The sequence below is a fragment of the Bos javanicus genome, chromosome 13, assembly GCF_032452875.1.
Source record: "Bos javanicus breed banteng chromosome 13, ARS-OSU_banteng_1.0, whole genome shotgun sequence".
In the NCBI taxonomy this organism is placed as follows: domain Eukaryota; kingdom Metazoa; phylum Chordata; class Mammalia; order Artiodactyla; family Bovidae; genus Bos; species Bos javanicus.
The window spans coordinates 62,098,959-62,123,636 of NC_083880.1; the positions used below are offsets into that span (position 1 = coordinate 62,098,959).

At 51.3% G+C, this 24,678-nt stretch overlaps 1 long non-coding RNA gene across 1 annotated transcript; it reads right to left on the reverse strand.

Annotated features, from left to right (window-relative positions):
• Positions 1-3,102: 3,102 nt before the first annotated feature.
• Positions 3,103-18,907, reverse strand: LOC133259584 (uncharacterized). The gene is made up of 3 exons (XR_009740456.1): positions 10,124-18,907; positions 7,038-7,176; positions 3,103-6,523 (listed from the first exon to the last, which is right to left on the reverse strand). It is a non-coding gene; the product is annotated as an uncharacterized LOC133259584 (long non-coding RNA).
• Positions 18,908-24,678: the final 5,771 nt, after the last annotated feature.

Below are 24,678 nucleotides of genomic sequence, written 5' to 3' on the forward strand. Positions count from 1 at the left end.
GGAAGAAATAAGACTATCTCTATTTTCAGGTAACTAACGTATATAGAAAATCCTGAAGAATCCACCCAAAAAGACTAGAATTAATTAACAACTTCAGCAAGGTTGAAGGATAGAAGTGGAATATACAAAAATCAATTGCATCTCTATGCATTTGCAATGAACACTTCAAGAATGTAATTAAGAAAATAATTCCATTTACACTAGCATCAAAGAGAATAATATGTAAAGGACTAAACGAAGGCAGTATGAAACTCATACTATAAAACCTATAAAATAGTATTAAAAAGAAGTTAAAGAAGACCTAAATAAATGGAAAAACATCCCATGTTCATGGATCTGAAGATCTAATATCATTAAGATGGCAAGACTCCCCAAATCCCCATCAAAATGTCAATTTGCACCTTTGCAGAAATTGACAAGCTGATCTTAAAACTCATATGAAAATTTGTGACCCCCCAAATAGCCAAAACAATATTGAAGGAAGAACAATGTTGGAGGACTCACACTTGTGATTTCAAAACTTCCTGCAAAGCCACAGCGATCAAAACAGAGTGGTCCTGGCATCAGGACAGACACATGAGATGAACGGAATAGAATTGAGAGTTCAAAAATAAGGCTGCACGTTTTCAGTTAATTGGTTTTCAGCAAAAGTACCAAGACAACTCAGTGGGGGAAAGCACAGTCTTTCCAGCAAATGGCGCTGGGACAACTGGCTGTCATTTGCTGCTGTTTAGTTGCTAAACAACTAAACTCTTCTGCAACCCCAGGGACTGTAGCCGACCAGGCTCCTCTACCCATGAGGTTTCCCAGGCAATAATACTGGGGTGAATTGCCATTTCCTGCTCCAGGGGATCTTCCCAATGCAGAAATTGAACCTGTATCTTTTGTGTCTCCTGCATTGATAGGCGGATTCTTAACCATTGAGCCACCAGGGAAGCCCCCTTCCTCACACCCTACACAAAAATTTACTCAAAATGAATCTAGACCCAAATGGAAAAGTTAAAACTGTAAAACTCTTTGAAGAAAACATAGCCATAAATCTTCATGACCTAGTATTAGGCAAGAGTTCCTTAAATATGACATCAAAAGCATAGCAACAAAAGGAAAAAAAATAGAAAATCTGGACATCATCAAAATAAAATTTTTATGCTGCAAAGGATATCATTAAGAAAGTAAAAGACAACCTATAGAATGGGAGAAAATATTTGCAAATCATGTATTTGATAAGGAATCACAACCAGACTATATAAAGAACTCTTACAGCTCAATAATAAAAGACAAATAAGCTAATTTAAAAATGGACAAATGATGGCCACACATTGATCCAAAGAAGATATATAAATGGCCCTTAAGTTCATAAAAGGTTCATAAAAGTTCAAAAAAGTTCATAAAAGGTGCTAAATATCATTAGCCATCAGGGAAATGCAAATTAAACCCATAAGATACTACATCATGACCACTTGGTTGCCTATTAAAAAAAAAACAGATAATAACAAGTGTTGGCAAGGATGCGGAGAACTCAGAACCCTCACATACTACTGGGAGGAATTTAAAAGGATGCAGCCACTTTGGAAAATCATCTAGCAGTTCTTCAAAAGGTTAAATGGAATTAGCATCAGTTGACAGTTCAGTAGCTCAGTCGTGTCCAGCTCTTTTCAACCCCATGGACTACAGCACGCCAGACCTCCTTGTCCATCACCAACTCCTGGAGCTTGCTAAAACTCATGTCCATCCAGTCAGTGATGCCATCCAACCATCTCATCCTCTGTCGTCCCTTTCTTCTCCTGCCTTCGATCTTTCCCAGCATCAGGGTCTTTTCCAATGAGTCAGTTCTTTGCATCAGGTGGCCAAAGTATTGGCACAAAGAATTAGCATATGACCCAACAATTCCACACCTAGGAGATATATATCCAAGAGAAATGAAAACATACATTCACACAAAAACTTACATGAATGTTCACATTCATAAAAGCTAAAAGCAGAAACAACCCAAATGTCCATAGACTGATGAATGAATAAAATAAATTGTGGTGACCATGCAATGGAATACTGTTCACCAATAAAAAGGAATTAAGTCTGATGCATGTATGACATGGATAAACCTTGAAAACATTAAGCTAACTGAAAGTCAGTTACAAGGGTCACACATCGTATGATTTCATTCATAGAAAATGTCCAGAACAGGCAAATCCACAGAGGTCCAAAGAAGATTGTCTTTTTAGGGGAGGCACATGGCATGTGGGATTCTAGTTTCCCAATCAAATCTGTGCCCCCCTGCATTGCAAGCATGGAGTCTCAACACTAGACTGCCAGGGGAGTTCCAAGAAGATTGTGTTTTATGGGAATGGCTGCCTTAGACCAGTGGAGAGGACTGGGGGAAATGGGAGTGGGGTCCTTCATGGGATGATGAAAATGTTCTAAAATTGACGGTGGTGATGGTCTCACAGCTCAGCGTGTGCTAAAAAACACTAAATCATATGCTTTAAATGGGTGAATTATGTATGTTGGAGAAGGAAATGGCAACCCACTCCAGTGTTCTGGCCTGGAGAATCCCAGGAATGGAGGAGCCTGGTGGACTACAGTCCATGGGGTCGCACAGAGTCAGACACGACAGAGTGCGCACACACACATATGTCATGAGCCTCATATCTGAAAAAAGAGCCTGTGCTTTGGACCCACGATAAGACTTCTAGAAACTCCTAGGGAATTGTTCACAAAAACATGCCAAAAGCTTTCCATCACAGTGTTGTATGTAACGGCAAAATTGTGAGAATAACCTAAGTGTCCCTCAGTAAGGAAATGAGTGGGTTATGTTCATTCCTAGGATGGAACAATGGATTCATTAAAAATGAGAATCACAAGGACAAGGCCCAGGATACACTGCAAGATTTTTTAATTTTTTAAAAACAAGTTACAAAAATAAACCTGTAGCTTAAAGGGACTTGGGGCTTCTTGGTAGCTCGGTGATAAAGAATCCATCTACCAATGTGGGGGATAGGGGTTCGATCCCTGGTCCAGGAAGATTCCACATGCCTCAGAGCAACTAAGCCCGTGCACCACAACTGCTGAAGTCCACACGCCCTGGAGCCTGTGCTCTGCAACAAGAGAAGTCACGGCAGTGAGAAGCCCACATGCCACATCCAAGAGTGGCCCCTCTCGCCACAACTAGAGAGGGCACAGGCCCAGCAGCACAGACTTCGAGCTGCCATGAATAAACAAGTGTTTTAAACAATAAGAAACAAGAAAGGGATTTAAAATACAAGATTTTTTTAAAAGCAAAATTATAGCATCTAGGGTTTTCCTCGTAGCTCAGCTGGTAAAGAATCCACCTGCAATGCAGGAGACCCCAGTTTGACTCCTGGGTCAGGAAGATCTCTTGGAGAAGGGAATCACTACCCACTCTAATATTCTTAACTGGAGAATTCAATAGACAGAGGAGCGTGGCGGGCTACAGTCCATGGGGTTACAAAGAGTCGGACACGCTTGAGCGACTAAGCACAGCACAGCATCTAGGGATGCACACTTGAGTGATAACAAGCAAGAAAGTGATCGTCTTAAAAATCTGGATAGTGGAAACTTTTTTGGGGGGAGGTAGGGAGCATGACTGAGATGGGGCACACTGAGGACTTCTCGGGGCAGGGAAGAGTTCTTCACCCGGGCAGAGGTTCCAAGGTGTTTGCCTTATAATATGCCGAGCTGAGCAAGCATTTTATGTAGTCTTTCTATGTGTTATATTTTACAATAAAAAGATTTAAAAGGGACTTCTCTGGTGGTCCAGTGCAGGGGACGAAGGTTTGATCCCTGATTGGAGAGCTCAGATCCCACAGGCTGCAGGGCAACTAAGCCCAAGCACCACAACCAGAGAAGCGGAGAGCCACGACGAAAGGTCCCGCGTGCCGTAACTAAAATCTGATGCGGTCAGATAAATAAATAATTAAAAAAAAAAAAAGATTTAAAAAGGAAAGTAGGGCTTCCCTGCTGTCTCAGTGGTAAAGAATCTGCCTGCCAATGCAGGAGACATAGGTTTGGTCCCTGGTCCGGAAAGATCCCACATGCCAGAGCAACAAAGCCCGTGCGCCAGGATTACTGAGCTTGTACGTCAAAACTACTGAAGCCCGTGCGCCCTACAGCGCATGCTCTGCGGCAAGAGAAGCCGCCACAGTGAGAAGCGTGTGCGACGCAACTCGACAGAAGCGCCCGCTCTCCGGAACTAGAGAAAAGCCCAAGCAGCAGTGAAGACCCAGCACAGCCAGAATTAAGTAAATAATTACATACTTTTTAAAAGTATTTAATTATTCAATTTTTTAATTAAAAATATACTCATTCCAATTTTTAAAAATTGAGTATCATAGGATTCCATTCTTGTAAAAACTCTCTACCCCTATTGTGGATATGCAGAAAAACAGAAGTTTGAAATTTGGGGTGCTCTTTTTTTTATATTTTTCTATTTTTTTTCCTGCAATGAACAGAAATTACTTTTACAGCCAGAAAAAAAAAAAAAAGAATAAAGCTTTTTGCTGTGTCTTGGATATTTCCCTGGAGCTCTGGCACTGTGTGAGCAGAATGGGAGATTGGGATGGCCCTGAAGCAGCTGGCAGACGGCCCAGGGGCTGGGCAGGAGAAGACCAGGCCTAGCCACAACCCCAAGGCCCAGCCTGGACACTCGGCCACCTTCAGGTTGCAGGTGGCAGCTGCTGCCGGGCCATCATGCTGGCTTCCTTCTCCAAAGATGCTGGGAACGCAGTTTGGCCTGGCGAGCTGGATGGATGTCACACCGCTCCCATCTGTCCAAGTCTCCTATCGTGGGCCAAGGAGGAGAGCTGCAGGCAGAGGGTGGGGGCGGGAGAGGTGTGGGGCAGGTGCTCACCCTGCCTGGCTTTGCTACCAGCAGCAAAATTCCCATGGAAAAAGATAAATGAGTACTTTCTGCATGCTAGGCACTCATGCTGGTTGGAGCTGGGGGAAGGGAGTCTTGTGGTTCATTTTATTGAGAACTCCAAATGACCTGGGGCTTCCCTCGTGGCTCAGATGATAAAGAATCAGCCTACAATGCAGGAGACATGGGTTCGATCCCTGGGTCGGGAAGATCCCCTGGAGAAAGAAATGGCAACCCACTCCAGTATTCTTGCTTGGAAATCCCATGGACAGAGGAGCCTGGGAGGCTACAGTCCATGGGGTTGCAAGAGTCAGAAACGACTTAGCTACTACGACCATCAGCAGATGACCTAAAGGGTGGGTGGGATTGTCATCTTCATATTACAGGTGGCCAAAGTGAAGGCCAGGGAGGACTTCCCTTGTGACCTAATGGTTAGGATTCTGGGTTTTTGCTGTGGTGGCCTGGGTTCAATCCCTGGTCGGGGAAGATCCTTCAAGTGCGTGGCCGGGGAGGCCCCCGGAGCAGTCACTATCCTTGAGTCTGGACTTAGCCAGGCCCCTCGTGTATACAGCTTCAGCGACTCCTCACAGGATCCCTGGAGGGTGGCTGCCCTCACTTTGCAGATGAGGACACAGAAGCTGAGGGAAGAAGTCAGCTGCCCACCCCTTACAGCACCTGTGCGAGAAGGATGGCAGCCTCTTGCAGCCTTGAGGGGGTGGCCATGTGCCCACCTCTGCGGACCAGCTCCTAGTCGAGCTAGTGATTGTATTATAATCTCGGGAGCATGTGTGACAGTGGCCACTTTCATGGACACCCTCTCATTTGCTGCTTTCAACAGGCTTATAAATCTTCAGTCTGGCTGTATTTCCCCCCATTTTAAAGCCTGGAAGCCCAGACAGTTGAGTGAGGGGGCCAAGAGGACCTGGAGCCTCCATCACGCAGCTGCTGTCCCTGGCCTGCCCCGGGGATGACAGGCGCCAAATCCTGGAGAGGGGTGCGGCCAGTCTGCTTCCCGCTGCTCTCCAAAGGAGCAGGCCCCCCTCCTGGCTGAGCACCCCCAACACCTACACTCCCAGTAGGAGAGAGGACACCCAAGGGCAAAGTGCCAGGGACAGCTGCCAGGTCTCATGGGATCCAGAACCCTCCACGACCTCTGCCCGAGAGCATCTTGTACACTTCATCGGTCAGCAGCCAGCCAGCTGGTGTCATGGGGCTCACATCACTAGAGAGGCCAGACCGCCACCCAGGAGAGGGGCCCCTTCTCCCTGAGTGACGGCCGCCAGCCAGGCACTGACTGTGCTAGCCACCGAAGCCTCCCCATGCTTTCAATATCAGCCTCATTTTACAGAAAAGGCAATGGAGGTTCAGAGAGGTTGAGTGACACAGCCGGCAAGCTTCAGTTTTAACCAAGGAGGGACAGAGGAAGGCACCCTTCAGTGGGAGGGAAGGGAGCCATATGGAAGAGGTGGGGAGAAGGCAGGGCTGGCATCGTGAGCTCTGACTCTCGTGGGACATAACTTACTCATCCATCCACCCAGTCTTGGTTCCTCTGCACATCCGTGGACCCTCTTCACATGCCAGGGTCTTTGCTGGGCACTGAGGACACAGGTAAACCTGGCTGATCTCCGCTCTCCCAGAGCTCATGGCCTGGCAGGGCAGGAGGGAAAGGGGAAGTGAAGCAGCCTGAGGCCCCTGCTGGCCTCGATTCACTAGTAGTTCCTGAGGGTCTACTGCAGGCCAGGCCTAGTGCTGGGCTCTGACGGTACAGGGCTCCTGCCCTCCTGAAGCATACATTCCAGAATGTCCAGCTTTGAATCCCAAAAATGCCCTGCTTGCGTGACTCCTGAGCTCCAACTACAACAGGAGATTTCTTGGGAAGGGCTGGGGGAGGCAGCAGACCTCATGGGTCTCCATGGGTCATACCGAGGCCTGGTTCTGGGCTGGTGAGCAGGGATCTGGAAAAGGCAGGGAAGCCTGATAAGTGCCTTGCTAGGGACTACATCAGGGCCGTGGGGAGGCCTGAGCTATTCCAAGGGGTCTGGAGTCATCCAGTCTGGACAACCGGAATGCCAAGGGCCAGCCATTTGGAGGAAAGCCACAGACTCCTGGGGCCGGGGACAGGGCAGAGAATCGGAGCCGGGAGAGGGTCCATGGCTCTTACAGGGCAAAGGTTCCTTGCTGAGGCCACCCAGGCCCCACCAAGCCCTGGTTCCTTTCGTCCCTAGTGAGGCAGTGCTGGGTCAGAGGCGCCATCATGGGGTTTGATTCCAGCCACTCCAGGGTCAGTTCCACGCTACAGCCTAGGGAGAGGAGATACGGAGCCGTAAGAGGACTTGCCCAAGTCCACACGTCAGCTCATCACAAGCAGAGGGTGAGCAGCGAACGGCCCAACCCTTTCCTCCAGCTGGCATCCTGGGACGCTGCCCAGAGGACGGGCACACCCACGCTGGCTCCGGGCACAGAGGGAAGCCCTCTTCCTCACCCTCCCCAGTGGTGCTGCTAGGTTTTATTGTTCATTTTTTCCAAAAGCTCATCCTTTGTTGTTGCTCAGAGATGTTAAACCAAGGGTCTTTCTCAGTGTGACTGGCAGACAGCATGGCTGAGGGTCCTTCCATCTCGGTGACCGAAAAGCTGGGTTTATATTTTTAAGTGGAAGTTTTAAAACTGCCCAATTCCCTTGGTTAAAAAAAAGAGAAAGAGCATCAAAAGAGAAGAATTAAAAAGGAGGAGAATGGCTAAATTATTAATAGAATATTATACAGCCATTAAATAACTTTAAAGGAAATATGAATGCTGTGAAAAAGTGTTCACAATATAATGTAATGTGGGGTGGGGGGAGGAGGGGGAATCAGCTATAGAGTACGGCCACAATTAAAACACACACTAATATATTCATGTGTGACCCATGCAGAAAAACAGGACTGGAGAGAACTGCAACAAAACTGCAAGTGTTATCTCTGAGCACCGGGATGATGGATGACTTTCATTTTCTCCTTTCTACCTTTTTGTAGTTCCCAAATTTTATAATGAGTACGAATTGCTTTTATAATTAGACATAAAACAAAAAGCAGTGTCGGGCTTACTCTAGCCCAAGCTCACCCTCCCCACCTTGCCCCTTCCCCCACACCAAGCCGGGGGCCGCTGGCCTCTGTCCCCGCCAGAGGTCAGGGGACTCACCAGCCACCCCAGCCCATGGAGGAACCAGCAAGGGGATGCTGCCCTCTTGGGGCCCAGGCTCCCCCCAACAGGTCCTCTGGAAGGGTCTGTAAATTTCCTGGCTGGGGACTCTGGGAGATGATCCTCCCCAGGGCTGAGAGTCAGAACATTCATTATCTACTATGAGAGAAGCCGTCTTCTTTGTTCCTTGTGTTTCTTTCAGAGAGCAGGAGGGCAGAAGGAGAACTGGCCTTTGTCGTCTTCAGGCAGGCTCCCAGCTTCCCCGTGTGGGACTGGAACGCCTGGCCCACCTGGTCCCCTGGGGCCCTTCCAACCCCAACGCTCCCGGCTGTGTCTAACCTGAGTGGCAAAGGCCCAGGGGTGCTAGCCCTGTCTTAGAAAAGCCATCCGGATTCATTCAAGAGCAGTGTTTGGAGAAGACTGGAGAGTCAGAAAGTGGCATTTGCCCTGTCCCCAGTGGCCCAGCCCTGTGGCTGGCAGGCACCTGCTTTTGCCCACCCTGCTCTCACCCACAGGGGCTGGGCCAGCAGAGGTTTCCAGAGGCGGGTGGGGGGGCGCTCCCTGCTCTCCAGAGGGGGACCAGTTCCCAGAACAGCGCCCTCACTTCCTTTCTGCCACCTCCTCCCGGTTCTGGAAGCTTCTGTCCTCCTCCCCGGCTATTTTAGCAATCAGGTCACCCGTGGGCTCCCTCTGAGCTTGTGGCCAATTAAAACCCACAGGACTCTTCACAGAAACGGTGGTGCTGCCTCCTCCTCCAGATCCTGCCTTGGTCGGCGTCCTCGGGATGAGAACACAGTGAGCTAGTGGTCCTCGCGTAGCAGGAGGCGGGGTTCTTGCTCAGGAACGGAGGCCATGCACTGCTTCTGTCCCCATGGTGGCAAGCGCCCTGCAGGGGCGGCTGATGGCAGGGAGGGAGCGCTGGGCACAAGGACACTGGGGTGACCTGCACTTCTGTGTGCTCCCACACGATGCCCCGTCAGCGCTGGAGAGAGGACAGCCCTCCCTGTGTCTTCACCGGCCCCAGGCAGCAAGCTAAGACTCATCTGGAGGGGAGTTGAGTGACCCGTCGAGGTCACGTGCTGGTGAGCAGCAGAGCTGAGACGGACCCTGGGGAATCCCAGCAAAGCCCAAGTCCTCTGGGGCTGCCCTGGTGTTTCCTGAGGGCCTGGCAGACGGTGGCAACTGGCCCGGCTGCCAGATGAGTTCTCATGAAGCCTGGGAGGCTCTGCAGCCCGAGGTCTACTCAGGCAGCAGGTTCCCAGCACCCCACGAAAAGCCCAAAGCCCCTTTACAGCCCGTGTGTTCCACTCAGAGCCACTGACTACCTACCCCTGGTTCAGGGAAACCTTGGCCAATAGCAGGAGGAGCCCTCTGACCTAAGACCCCTGCCCCCACCTCCAGGTGGAGGAGTCTGGGCCAGCTCTCATCCTTCCCCCGAACTCAGGCCTCTGACTGACCATCGGCCTTCCCCAACCGAAGAGGACCCAGGTACTGGACTAAAACTAGAGCCTCCGGAGTCTGCATCCCATCTGGAGGGAGAAAGATGAAAAACACCTGCCAACAGGACTTCCCTGGTAGTCCAGTGGTTAGGACTCTATGTGCCAGTGCAGGGGACACAGGTTCGATCCCTGGTCCGGGAAGATCCCACATGCCCCGGGGCAACTCAGTCCGTGAGCCACAATTATTAAGCCCGAGTACCCTACTCGGGTAGGGCAGAGCCCACGCTCTGCAACAAGAAGAGCCACCGCAATGAGAATCCCATGCACCACTGTTTGCGGCAACTAGAGAAAGCAATGAAGACCCAGCACAGCCAAAAAGAGAAAAATGTTGAAACAAAACCAGAAACATGCAAACAGAAGGGTTCTCTGTGGTCCTGCAATGGAGGCATGTGGTCAGGCAGCAGGGGTGGGGGTGGGGCGGGGCAGCTGAGACGGGGGCGGAGAAGAGCTTTGGGAAGAGGGATCAGGGGCTGGGAAGAGCTTGGCGCCCTGCAGGAGCTGAAGGAAAGCCAGCGCGGCTAGAGAGGCACCGTCCAATAGGAACAGAACGCCAGCCACATGTGCAATTTACAATTTTCTAGTAGCCACAGGAAGAAGAGGAAAAAGAGGGAGTTGGTACGGGGTGTTTGTCCAGGCTGGTTCCACCACAGTTTCCTTTAAGATCACACTGACCTTGGACCCAAGGCTGCCTTACAGAGTACTCAGTGTTCCCAAAAATACACCTTTCACAACAGTCTTAAAGTTTGCAGCAGAAGAATTTAAAGTTGCTTTAGCAACAAGTGCACCTATTACCAACGGTGGAACAGAGATAAATCCCGTGCAGACAGCTGGAAATGCTTTTCCAAAGCATGGTTCAGAACCATTAATTATTCCTAGAGGTTTAGAGATCATGTTGGAAGTTGTTATGCTACTTGGAACACACAATTACCTTTCAGAATAAATACCAGGATTGTTGTTAAAAAAAAAAAAAAAGTAAAAAGAAAAAACAGGTGAATTTCATTTTAATAATGTATTTTATTTAACCCAATATACCTCAAATATTATCATTTCAACATGGAGTCAATATAGAAATTATTATCATTATAACCCTGTGATAGACATGTAACCCTGTCTTAACAGTTGCCTTCCTCCCAGGAAGAGATCTGCATAGTTGCTATTTAACAAAGTCTACAGGAACTCAACCAGAAACATTTTGCCAAAGGCTCAGAATTGAAACGGCTGCCACTTTCTGTATCTCAAAGAATCACTGCATTTCTGAGCAAGAAAAGATAAATCTTCTAACGCTCAGTATCAACTAGTGATGAGGTGATCTCTGGGACCAGCCTGCCTGCTCTTGAATCCCTGCTGTCTTTCTAACTAACTGTGTGACCTTGGACAAGATAATTGACCCTTTTGGGCTAGTGTTTCCTCATCTGTATTCCAGAGGTATCATAATCTCTACCTCTGGGGGTGACTGGGAGGAGTAAATGGGTTTCTACCTATAAACGCAGTTGGCTGACTTCCCTGGTGGCACAGCGGCTGAGAATTTGTCTGCCAGTGCAGGGGACACAGGTTCGATCCCCGGTCCGGGAAGATTTCATATGCTGCAGGGCAACTAAGCCCGTGCACCACAACTACTGAAGCCCACACACCTAGAGCCTGTGTTCCACAAGAGAGGCTACCGCAGACAGAAGTCTGTGTACCGCCACGAAGAGCAGCCGCTCGCTTGCTGCAACTAGAGACAGCCCAAGCCCAGATATGAAGACTCAGTGCAATCAAAAAATTAATAAAAATTTTTAAAAAGTAAAGTGTGCGATTTTTTTTTGAAAAAGAAAACCAGTGGCTAGCATAATGCCTGACACATATGAGGCACTCATTACACCTAATCTATTATGATTGTTGCTGTTATTACTAACAGATGAGATGACTAAGGCCAAGGGACAGGAGGGGACCTGCTCAGTGTCACATAACAAACCTGCAGCCAGGCAGGAAATAGACTCTAAATTTTCTGATTTCTGGCTCCCAGTTGGAAATGCTGGTCATCCCTTCATTCAGACAGTTTGCATGTTCTCCTCATGTGCCAGGTGCCATGCCGGCCGCTGGGGGACACGCTGAGATGGCACAAGCTCCATCGCTGCAATATCAAGGCTTTCTAGTTCAGAAGGAAAAAAGCTCTTTGTCAGCCAACCTGGACTGCAGGGGGAGGGAGGTTTTGTTCAGTGCAGGCAGAGAGACACATGCTGATTACAGGGCAGTCAAAACAGTGCTGGCCCAAGAACTGGAGACCCTAGGCCGAGCTGCCTCTGCCTGAGCCGCTCTGTGCTGTGGGCAGAGAGCTTCACCTCTCTGATCTTGGCACCCCTGGCTGCAAGGCAGTGAGCAGATGTTAATGAGCACCTCCTCTGCAGAGCTGTGAACTCCAAAGTGCTCACGGTCTGACTGGGGAGAAGGAATGAGCTGCCAGTCAGATTGGGATGTGGCCGCCAAGTACATGGACCGTACCGACGGCCCTGATTTTCTGGAACTTTGCTGACTGACCCACTCTTTTCATAACAGGCATGTGTATACTGGCCCACACATCCTAGTTTTTAAAATATAATTAGTCACGATAATAGAGTTATGAGAATCTGATTCTCAGGATTTCACAGACCAGTAACATTTCTAAGGAAACCTTAGGGAACCTTCAAAGGACTGAAAATTTGTTATTCTGCCAAAGTAGGCCCTTAACACCAAACAATGAATGGTGCTGGGAAAACTGGATATCCATGAGCAAAAGGATAAAACAGGACCCTTATCTTCCACCATATACAGTCAACTCTAAATGGACTGAAGACTTAAACGTAGGACCTGAAACTATGGGACTGCTAGGAGAAAACATAGGGAAAAGTTTTGTAACATTGGTCTCAGCAATGATTTCTTGGGTATGACACCAAAAGCACAGTCAACAAGAGCAGAACTAGACAAGTGGGTCTATATCAGCCCAAAAAGCTGCTGCACAGCAAGAGAAACAATCAACAAAAAGGCAACCTTACAGAAAGAATTCGTGAGCCATATATATGATCGTCTTCCCAGGTGGAGCTAGTGCTAAAGAACCCGCCTGCCAATGGAGGGGACGTAAGAGATGTGGTTCGATCCCTGGGTCGGGAAGATCCCCTGGAGGAGGGCACGGCAACCCGCTCCAGTACTCTTGCCTGGAGAATCCCGTGGACAGAGGAGCCTGGTGGGCTACAGTCCATGGGGTCGCAAAGAGTCAGACACGACTGAAGCTACTTAGCACATAGCACTCATATATTATAATAGATGAGAAACTCCTACAACTCAAAAGCAAAAATGCAAATAACCAAATTTAAAAATGGGCAAAGGGGGGCTTCTCTGGTGACTCAGTAGTAAAGAATCCACCTGCCAATGCAGGGGACACGGGTTCGATCCCTGCTCCGTGAAGATCCCACAGGCCTCGGGACAACTAAACCCTTGTGTCACAACTGCTGAGCCAGTGCTCTAGAGCCCATGTTCCGCAACAAGAGAAGCCTCAGCAATGAGAAACCCAGGCACCACAACCAGAGAGTAGCCTCCACTCGCCACCGCTACAGAAAAGCCCGAGCAGCAGCAAAGACCCAGCGCAGCCATAAAGAAAGAAATGAAATAATGAATAAACACATCCTAGAAAAAATAAAAAGGGCCTGAACAGACTTTTTCCCAAAGAGACCCAGATGGCCAACAAGCATGTGAAAGGTGTACAACATCCCTTATCATCAAGTAAATGCATGAACTGCAGTAAGACGTCAGCTCACACGGGTTAGAACGGCTATTATCGAAAAGACAAGAGTTAACAAGTGTTGGGGGATATAAAGAAGGGAACCCTTGTGCACTGTTGGTGGGGATGTAAAACGGTGCAGCTGTTAGGGAGGACAGTACAGGGGTTCCTCAAAATAAAGTAAATACCGTGTGATCTAGCAATTGCACTTTCGGATATATATCCAAAAGTGAAATCAGGATCCCCAAAATACATTTGCATTCCCATGTGGACTCTAACATCGCAACAGAACTGGAAAGCTCCACGCTCACTGACGGATGGGTGAGAGTGAGGAAAATGTGGTGGCGCCTCCCTGGTAGTCCCGTGGCTGGGAGTCCACCTGCCAGTTCAGCGGCCTTGGGTTCAATGCCCGGTCCGGGAGGATCCCACATGGGCAGCTGGCTCATGTGCCACAACTACTGAGCCAAAAATAAAGCAATAAAAATTTTAAATCAAATAAATACAATGTTTAAATAATTGAAAGATGCACGTTAAAAAAAAATGTGGTGGATACATACAATGAAATGCTATTCAGCCACAGAAAAGAAGGAAATCCTATCTTAGGCTAAACACCGATGAAAACTTGAGGATATGCTAAGTGAAATCAGCCGGTCACAGCAGGATAGATATTGTATGATTCCACTTACACGAGGTACCTAGAACAGTCGAACTCATAGAAACAGAAAGGAGAAGGGTGGTTGACAGGAGCTGAGGGGAGGGGAATTGCTGTCAACGAGGGTGGACTTTCAGTTAAGCAAGAGGACTAAGTTCTAAGGATGTGCTGTGCAGCACTGGGCAGCCAGTTAACAATTCTGGGCCGTACACTCAACGTTTTGTTACAAGAGCAGAACGCATGTTATGTCCTCTTTAACCACAATAAAAACAACAACCAAGCGCCTTCTGGAAAGGACATCAAAACACCAAAAACCAGGAAGGCTATCGTTTCAGACTGAAGAACAGCGCTGCAAATTAAGTAGCCTAGTTCTGTGGGGGAAACGAGCCACAGCGTGCGTGTGCGTGTGCGTGTGTGTGTGTGCGTGTTGCTTCCCATGCCCTCCCTATTTCTCATCACACCAAACCTTATGTCTGGAACTCTAGGGGAGGAAGTCATGGGCTCTTCCTTCTCTGATCACCGCCCCACCCTCCCCTTCTTCCTTCAAGCCCCCAGTGTTTTACACACACAGTTCTAGAAGAATATTTCTCTCCCTTACTTGGAGATGGCCCTGCATCTTCCCACTGGGCTGTGAGCTCCGGAGGGCAGGGTGCGGCCCACCCTCTGTCCTGGTCTCCCCCCAGCCCGTCTAACTAGCCCTGGCATCACGTGGGGGCCTGGCGCACACTGTTGGGTGAAAAGGGGATTCTGACTAGACCTGGGGAGGCGACGCTGGCATCAGGCCCAGGAGACCCAGAAGGACTTGGGAAGGGAAGGATGGAAACTGTTCGGAAGGAGTGTCCATAAAAGAAGCCCGCCCCCAGCACCAAGACCCCTCTGCCAGGAGGACTGGGCACCTCTCTGTCCCCCCTCACAGCCTGGAGGCACCTCTCTGTCCCCTAGGGAGAGGCAGAGGGGACGGGGTGGGGAGAAGCTGTGGAAAGAGTCCTTTCTGATAAGGCCCGGGGCTGGGACAAATGGCAGGAAGAAGCTGGCCGGGCCCTGAGAACCACAGACAGCGGGGAGGCAGGAGGCCCCGGCCCCTCCTGGGGCCGTCCCGCTGCCTCCGCCTGCTCCCCTCCACGCTGGCCGAGGTGTCCCGGCCCCAGCAGCCAACCACAGGGAGAGCAGGGGGTGGAAGTGGCCGGCTCCTCAGACCTGGCTGCCGGAGGTGGGCTCAACGGCCACAGGCTCCCCACATGGCAGCCACCACAGGTCCCCCAGGCCCAGGGACCCAGGTGTGGCTCCAAGGGACATGAGACGGACAGATGGCAGCTTCTGAAGCACACGCTGGTCTTTCTGCTTGATTTTCACTAGGTCACCCCTCCCCTGCTTAAAATCCCTCACAGTGACCCTGTGCCCTCAGCATAAGGACCGGCTGGCCAGCTCCAGGCTCCGCTGACCCTGCACTCATCTGTGCCTCTTGCCTCACTGTTTGGCTCCGTTTGCACACGTGTGTTTATTTGTGAGATTCTTCCAGTATGCACAGACACGTCTGCTTTTGCTCCTGTGGCGTCCCCTCCGTGGTGCAGAGAGCCTGGCTCCGGTGGCCACGCAGCACTATTTTGCTGATAGAATGAATGAAGAAGCTGGGGAGGATGGTGGGGTCGTGGAGTAGCAGAGGGTCTGGCGATCAGGCAGGCTTGGGAAGACCCGCTAGCTGTGCAAGCCTGGGCAAGGCACTGCCTGGCCAGCCTCTTCCAGCCTTGGCTGGTTCAGCTGTAGGTGAGTCTTAACACACCCACCTGTGAGCACAAAGCGGGGCTTCGCTGTTCAGAGAAGATTGTTTCCTTACTTTGTTTCTTAAAAAAAAAAAAAAAATTTCAGCCCTTTCATTTTATGGCCAGGACACATGGGGGAAGTGACCCACCTTGTCTCATCTTGGTGTTTATGTTAATCTGAACCAAACTGTTTTGGAAAGAGAAAAATGCTAGCATCTACCAACTCAGCCCTGGTGCTTCTAGGAACTTGTCCTACAGAAGATATGTTGTTTTTGGATGTATTAGTCTGGTATTCAGAAAAAAGTACAATACTTTGCTATGTGCTTAGCCGCTCAGTCGTGTCCTACTCTTTGGGATCCCATGGACTGTAGCCTGCCAGGCTCCTTTCTCCATGGGGATTCTCCAGGTAAGAATACTGGTTTAGGTTGCTATGTCCTCCACCAGGGGATCTTCCCAACCCAGGTACTGGACTCAGTTCTACCGCATTGCAAGTGGATTCTTTACCAGCTGAGCCATCAGTGAAGCTCAGTAGTAAAGGAAAAGTGAAGTCGCTCAGTCATGTCTGACTCTTTGCAACCCCATGGACTGTAGCCCACCAGAATCCTCCATTCACGGAATTTTCTAGGCAAGAGTATTGGAGTGGGTTGCCATTTCCTTCTCCAGGGGATCTTCCCAACCCAGCGATTGAACCCAGGTCTCCCGCCTTGCAGGTAGATGCTTTACCATCTGAGCCACCAGGGAATCCCGTAATAGTAAAGGAGAGCATCCTTAATAAAGGAGAAAAAAAATGCAAGTGCGAGAACCTTCAGTGTTTTTAGAACCGACCACCAGGGGACGCCTTTGAGTCAGGGGTTCCATCAGGTTAGCCTAGAGTGCGCCTGGATTTTTTTTTTTTTTTTGACTGCTCCACACAGCATGTAGAATCTTAGTTTCCTGATCAGGGATCAAACCCTACCCCCCTGCATCCCTATATTCCTGAACCACCAGGAAAGTCCCCAGAATGCCTAGATTTATTTATTTGTTTTTAAAATATTTATTTGGCAGCATCAGTCTTAGTTGCAGCATGTGGGATCTAGTTCCCTGACCAGGGAGCGGACCCAGGCCCCCTGCATTGGGAGTGCAGAGTCTTAGCCACTAGACCACCAGGAAAGTCCCAAGTTCCTGAACTTACAGGACAAAAATGACAATACCCAGCCCACCGCAAAGGATGTGCCAGGGTTACTTCATCCCACCTTCAGAGCTTTTGATACAGATAGTATCTATGTCTGCTCTTCCTCGCAAAAAAACGCCTCTTACCAAAAAAAAAGAACAAAAGAAAAAAAAAAGGTAATTTTAACTCTTTCATCCTTATATTGTTCTGCTGGGTTTATTTCTGTCCAGATCTTCATCTCTCAAAGCTTGCTGTTGTGGTTCAGTCGCTAAGTCGTGTCTGACTCTTTGCAACCCCATGGACTGCAGCATGCCAGGCTCCTTTGTCCTCCACTATCTCCCAGAGTTTGCTCAAATTCATGTCCACTGAGTCAGTGATGCTGTCTAACCATCTCATCCTCTGCCACCCTCTTCTCTCAAAGCTCCTCAGTCAGAATTCGGATGGTTAGTTAGAATTTGGAACTTGACTTGTGCAATGTCTTTCATGGGCTTCATGACAAATGGATGCTACAGATCTTGTTATTCCTGTGAATAGGTAGGAAAACCGAGGCCGGCACGGCCCATGCTGCACAATAGACAACAGCCCAGAGGAGAGAACCCAGATAAACTCAGATAAACTCAATGAGCTCAGCCCTGACCCCAAGCAGGGACCCCAGGCTTTGAGTTCCTGCTCAGCCTGCTAACCTCTCCTCTCTCTGCATTTTCGTGATTCCATGTCCCTGTACCCAATCTCTCCTATTTGCTGGGAGCATGCCAATCATTTCTGCCACAGGTTTGGGGCCCTCCTTGTGGGCCATGTTCACCCCCCTCCCCTTGCCACACCCCAGGGAATCCAGGCAAGGATTCCTCCCTTTGTCTGTGTGGCTAAAATAATCAGAGACTTCCCTGGTGGCCCAGTGGCTAAGACTCTGTACTCCCAATGCAGGGGCCCTGGGCTTGCTCTCTGGCTGGGGAACTAGAGCCCACAAGCTACAGCTGTGGGTTTGCATGCCACAACTAAGACCTGATGCTGCCAAATAAATAAATATTTTAAAAAAGACTTCAACCCCCAGGGTCCTTCTTACCCGACACCCTCTCCTAGGGACACCTCTACAGCGTGGCTGGGATGCTGGGCTCAGAGGAGGAGAGGCTTGTCTAAGGTAAGCTCACCATGGCGTCCACCGCTCACCCTGCCACCCAATGACAGGAAGGGAGGATGTCTCCTTGCGGAACCCAGCCACCCACAAGCTGCTCCTGAATTTCCAGGTGTCCAAAGGGCCTTCCTCCTGCCCGGCCCCAAGGGTTCGAGGTGTCTCCTGCAGCATCGACCCTCTTGTCGCTGCTCAGATGCCAGGACACACCCAACACTCACTTCGGAGTCACACCATGCATCAGGCACCCACACTGAGGGGAACAGCAGTGCTCCTGGCTCATTCAGCAAGCTAGTCTTTCAAGGAGGAAAAAAGAATGAAAAAGGAATCTTTTTCCTGGCCTCCAGGCTGCTTATTTACAATGACAGTTCATGAGGAACTGTGCTGTGAGTTGGAAAAAAAAAAATCCATTTTGGAAGAGGTGGGGCCTGGAGGAGGAGGAGGCAGAAAAAGAGGCAGTGGCAGACTCTAGGCTGGTCTCCCACCTCCCTCTCTCCTCACCCTCACAGGGCGGCAGGAAGGCTCTTTAACAACACAGTTGTGGTCTTGTTGTTGCTGCTTTATTACAGTCCTTCAAGCTTTTCCCGCCCTCTAGGAGCAGCATGTGGCGTGATGAGCAAGGCCCCATGGGATCTAGCACATTCATTCATTCATTCATTCAGCAAATATGTATTCAGTGCCGAGCTCTGGGCTTGGGAGAGAGACAAGCTGCAGCATAGAAACATACTGTCGGACTTGATGCAAGCGCCAGAGGGACCTGGGGGAGGGGAGGAGGCAGAGGTGGGTGGCCAGGGCAGGCCCCCAGGAGGAGGTGACACCTGAGCTGAGACTTGGCTAAGGAGGAAGAGTTAGCCCAGGAGGCCACAGGAGGCTGGCACTGCAGAGGCAGTGATGGGGAGGCCGGCAGGACGGGACGTGACAGGAGAAGCGGGGGCTGGATCATGCAGGATGGCCTGACAGACGGGGAAACCGAGGCAGGTCCCGGTAACTTGCACACGGCCCTGCGGCTAGGCGGCTGCTCCCTTCCTAACTGTCCCCACTCAAGGTAACAACTCTCTGTTCAAACAGAGCGGAGTCACCTGGTGCGGGTCATGCGTCCACCTGGGGCTTCCCGGGGCAGGGCTGCATTGGCCGCCGCGGGGGCCCAGTGCTCTGCGTGTAGTAGACGCTCATCCCATTCGTTGAGTGGGATCTCAGCATCACATCTCCAGGATGCTGCCCAATGCCTGCAAAACAGCAGGGGCCCTGAGAGCGAGCAGGCTGCGCCGAGGCTGCCCTGGCCCAAGTTGCAGCCCACAGGCAGAGTCAGCCGTGCAGCGGCTGCATCTGTGCCTGGGGGCCCTCCTGGCCCTCACTGCTTGCTGCTGATTAGAGCTGTCATCACGATGTGGGGGCTTGGCGGGGCTGAGAGCATTGTGGATCCCCAAAGAGCCAGTGCCGCATCCGGCTTCACCTCTAATCTGCATCCCAGTAAGCCCACTACTAGCTCACATGTCAAGGGCAGAAGCCAGCAGAGCCACGCTTCAGGACTTCGGTGATTGGGGGGCTGTTTATTTAGCCAGCTGTCCCCCTCTACCTTGCTGGTGCCTGGGGAAGAAGATCCCACCCCATGAGAGCAGGTATCCAGTAATCCATACCGGGCACCTCCGAGGTTTGGGGCCTTCTAGAAAGCTCCGCTGGGGGAAGTGTGATGGGGGCGGGTTTATCAGCTCTGGTAGAGGAACAGAAACCTCGGTTCAGGATGTGGCAGGTGTGAAAGGAAGAGGAAGTGCATGAGCTGAAGCTGGGCTCCTTCCTAAGGCCAAGGCTGTTGTCTGGGCAACCTCTGGCTTCTCCTGGTGGTGCGACAGGGTTTCTGCAGTGGCCGCCTCACCTAGAGGAACCCCGGCAGAGAAGGGGCAGCGCAGAGAAGTCCTGGCGGGAGACGCCCTGCCTCCTGTCCTCCCCCTGCCGAGATGGTCAAAGTGTCCACCCACCAAGAATGGGTGTCGGCTGTGGGTGCAGGGCCCTAGAATTCCAGGCCTGTGCTGTTTAGGAGCCAGACATGGAGAGAAGCAAGTACAGTTCAGGTGATTGGACGGAAGCCCCGTCAAGACCCTGTGCGGTGAGGTGGAGGGGATGAGGGAGATGGCTGTCTCCACTCGGGATTAGCAAGAGGGGTGCTGGGCGAGGTGTCACACCAGCCACAATGACAGCCACCCCAGCAGTGACGGCTGCCACCGACGGGCTCACTGCACCCCAAGAACACATGCTTGTCGTCACACATTCCTCCCAGTTCCAGAATAGCCATGGCTCCCAGATCAGAGATGAGGAAACCGAGGCACGGAGAGGTGAGAGACTTGCCCCCGGGCCCCCGGGCACTAAGGGTGGTCTGGAAGGAGGAGGCTGGCACATTGCTCCAGAGATGCTCCCCCAAGGTAACAGCGGCGGGGCTTCCGGGCGCCAGTGTGTTTAAACCTGCCACCTGGTCCCGCCTTATTGTCAGCATCACTAGCCACCCTTGCTACTCTGCTCATCCCAGCCTAACAGCGTGGGATCTCTTCCCAGGTGTGACACAAAGACCAGGACCAGGGGGCAAGGCTGACTCGGCCTGCAGACAAGCCTGGGAGGAGGAGACCGTGACCCAGGGGTTTCACAGTTACTAGATTTCCTCTGCTCTACAGAGGCTGCCTCCTCTCCTCCACCCCCACCGCCTGCATCAGTAGCCTGCAAATTGCCAAATGTTGATAATTACTGGAGGCCCCCAATCATCTAATCAACACCTGAGAGGGAGGAAGCAGGGTGTGGGTGTGGGTGTGTGTGTGTGTGTGTGTGTGTGTCTGTGTGTGTGTGTGTCTGTGTGTGTGTGTGTCTGTGTGTGTGTGTGTGTCTGTGTGTGTCCTAGAACCCTGGGTGTGGGTGTCCTAGAGCCCTGGGCATCCTGCTCTCACTGGGCATCCTTCTGAACCCTGAGGATGGAGGCATAATGGGGGTCCTGGGCCTGGTTCTCTGAGACCTGGGCAGGCCAAGGTCACTGGACCCTTCCAGGCCAAGCTCTCCTTCCCTGAGCTGAGCAAGCCTCACAAGCAGAGTGGGAGGCCCACAGGGAGATGCCCCTGATGGCCACAGCTGTCCAGGACTCTCAGGCCAGCCAGCATCCAGCCTCTTCCAAAACTCTGGGCCTTGGCGAGGTGGTTTGAGGAGGAAAATGCTGCCAAGGAGCAGGGATCTCAAAAGCATCTAGTTTAAATTTTCCCTGGTCCAGATAGGGTAACAGAGGAGCAGAGAAAGGGCACAGGTCACCCAGGATCACCCGGCAATTTAGATGCAAGTCCCTGACTCCCCCATCCCCTACTTCTCACCAATAAGAGGGGCCCTTCCTCCCAATTCACCTTCTTCACAGGCTTTCTCTCCAAGAGGCAGGAAGTGACATGTCAGGAATGGCTTTGGACCTCGGCAGACTGCTTTGAAGCCTCACTCCCCCACTTAATTTGACTTTGGGCGAATGCATTTCCTTCTCTGAGTCGATTTCCTCATCTGTAAAATGGGGAAAATAACTACTTCTTAAAGGAAAAAGGAACTTTCCTGTTGGTTCAGTGGTTAAGACTCTGTGCTTCCAATGCAGGAAGTGTAGGTTCGATCCCTGGTTGGGGGTACTAGCATCCCACATGCCATGTGATCAAAAAAAAAAAAAGAGGAATAACTGCTTCTTAATTTTGTGGTGAGAATTCAGTGGAATAAGGTGTCTGTGGGATGGACCGCTCCTCCCTGCCCCCTGGCTGGCCTTTCTGAGGCCACCTAGGCCGTCAGACACTCCGTGGACTTCCTCCCTGTCTCGCTCTGTGATGGCAAATACACCCAAACTCAGAAACACACGTTCTCTGCCCGGCCTTTCTGACAGGCCTGAACATCCTCCTCCGCTGGCCTCAAGCACAGGGCTTCTCTCTGGATGGCTTCTCTGACCTGGGGCGGGATGCAGAGAGAGATGGACGTCTCCTGAAAGAGAGCGCTCCCAGGGGCTGGAGCGGACAGAGGATCCCACTTCACTTCTGCCACCCTGGTTTTCTGAGAGCTCAGCTCCCACTACCCCCATCCCCCAAGAGTCTTCTGATTGCAGAGGGCGGGGGCCTGCTGGGGGGAGGGGCTCCTGGGGAGCAGCCTTCACCCCCTCCCACGGCGGGCTCATGCCTGCTGAAGGGCACTAGGCGGGCAGTGGAGCTGAAAGCTGCTGACAGCAAGCCTCTGAGGAGGAGTGTGGAGGGGAGGAGGGGGGAGATGGTAAAGGAAGACACGAGGAGGAGGAGGAGAGACGGAGGGGGTCCTGCTCACCCCCCATGGCCCACCCCGGACAAGCTAAGAAAAGCTCTGGGGGGAGAACAACCGCCAAAGATGCACAGTTGCCCGCCCCAGCCCACTGAGCTGGGGGCCCTTCCTTCCCCCGAGCCAGCTGCCCCTGGCAGATTAGCATTCGACTCCGGAAAAGCAGGCCCCACACACCAACCCATGGGAGGCTGCCAGCTGAGTCAGCCGCTCTACCTGTCAGGAAATCATTCATAAAATATGACACCTTCCCAGCCGCCAGCACCCGGCCTCGCCCCAGCCACTGTCCACACCGCCCCCAGCCCCACAACCACAGGGCCTCCAGCCCTCCCTCCTGCACCCCCCGAACCACTCTGTACTCTTCTTCTGGGATTACAAGAAATAAGGCCAGTTCAGCCTCCATAAATCAGTACGTATGGGTCGCCTGCCCTGGGGACAACAGCCCAACAGCTGAGTCAAGAAGAGTGACTGCTTCACTCAATTATGAACAAAAGTCAGTGACACAGCTTCCAAAGGGTTTTCTGTGTCATGGCCACTCGGGTCATGGGCACTTCTTTATCTTCAGTTTCTGTATGAATAGCTGGAGGCTCCTAGGACACCTCACTCAACGTAGCTAGACACGGACCACACACAGCCAGTCCTCCAACAGAAGAAAACTGGGGGGGCCAGGGTGGTCAGCAACTTGCCCCAGGTCACATGTGAGTTCAAACTGGAAGCCCACATCCTCGAACTGCCAATGATATGCCACGTTCTTCTCACTTCCTACCACTCAAACCCCGATGCACTCTCTCACTCCTGCTGAAGAACTGGATTCTTTATCACAGCCCTGTGTGCCTGAGCCCTGCTTCCCTCCACCCTCACCACATTCCCATGTGCTCTCTTTCTGCAACCACTTGTTTCTCAAGCACACCTAGGGTGCCTCAGGGCCTTTGCACATGCCTGCTCCTTCTCCCTTCCATTCATTACATGTCAGGCTCCCTAGCATCCTGCAGGATTAGGTTCCATGTCACCTCAGAAAGACCTTCCCTGACCATCATGAGAAACACCCCCCAACACTATTCCCTAGCCTCGCATGAAAACTACTCCCATAGTACATGTTATTCATGTACTTCTTCACCTGTCAACTGCCTGTCTCCCCGGGGAGAGTAAGCCTGTGAGGTTGGTTTTACTCACGATGATGTCAAGGCCTTGCACAGTGCTTGGTATGAAACAGGCCCTCGATAAATATTTGTTGCATGAAAAATGAACGATTTCTCATTGTGTACCATCAGAACCCCTCAGGCTGGCACTGAAGTCCCTTTATCCTCTGACCACACCACTAAGTTGAGCAGTTAAATGATCAGAACACATCTTCCCCGTTCATCATTCTTATTTGGTGTTCATGACAGAGGGACTCAGAAGAGCCCTGAAGGGTGAAGGTGGAGCCAGGAGCTGGGAGCCCAGGAACAGGGCCGCTCCGGCCGCCCAGCTAAGTAGGTGCACTGACAGCTGGGCGCTGTGGGTGCTGCAGGAGGCTGTTCTCTGAAACTGCCCTTGTTTCTATTCTCTGTGCCCCCGGGAGTGGCAGAGTCGTCAAACACTCACTGCTTCATGAGAAGGGTTTCAAGCTACATCTGGGTCACCCTTCTGATCAACTGCTGATCAGCTCTGACCCACCAGGACTCAGACCTACTTTAGAAGCTGAGGCAAACATACCCAAGTCAGAGGATCAAGAATCTCAACATTGTACATCCATTGGAATCACCCAGGGATCCTGTGAGGACCACAGATGCCCTGACCCCTGCCTGCTTGGGCCCATGCTGATTGCACAGGTTTGTCTGAGCTTGGGCAAGGCAAGCACCCGGGGAGGTTTTGACGCACACACATCATTCCTCCAGTGATGGAATCACTGGAGGCTGTCAGTGATTCCAGCGCTGGCCGGACACTGTAGTGACCTGAGCAGCTCTGGAAAACTGACACCAAGCCCCTCTGTACAGAGATCCTGACTCAAGGGCTGGGGGTTTTCAAGCATTCCCCAGGTGATTCTACAGTGCTGCCAGGGTTAGGAACCACTGCCCAGGTCCTTGCTTTCTAGACTGCTTTCGCTGACCCAAGTCAGGGGACCTGGCTCTTCTTGTGGGCTGTGGATGTTAGGTAAACACTGACTGAGTGCTTGCTGTGAGCTGTGCTGGACACGCCCTTGCCCACTGGGGCTGGGAGACAGCCTGGAAGGGGACCAGGCCGGGGGTGGGTGGGCACTGATGCTCCTGCCCCTCTCCTGCTTAACCCCTGTCTGTGACTCCCTTTAAGATCAAGTTCTAAGGCTCATCTGGTAGGATCTGGTCCCTGACTATCTTCCCGGCCTTCTCTCCTGTGGTTCTGGTTCTCCAACACATACCCCAGGGCCTTCCTCATCTTAAATGA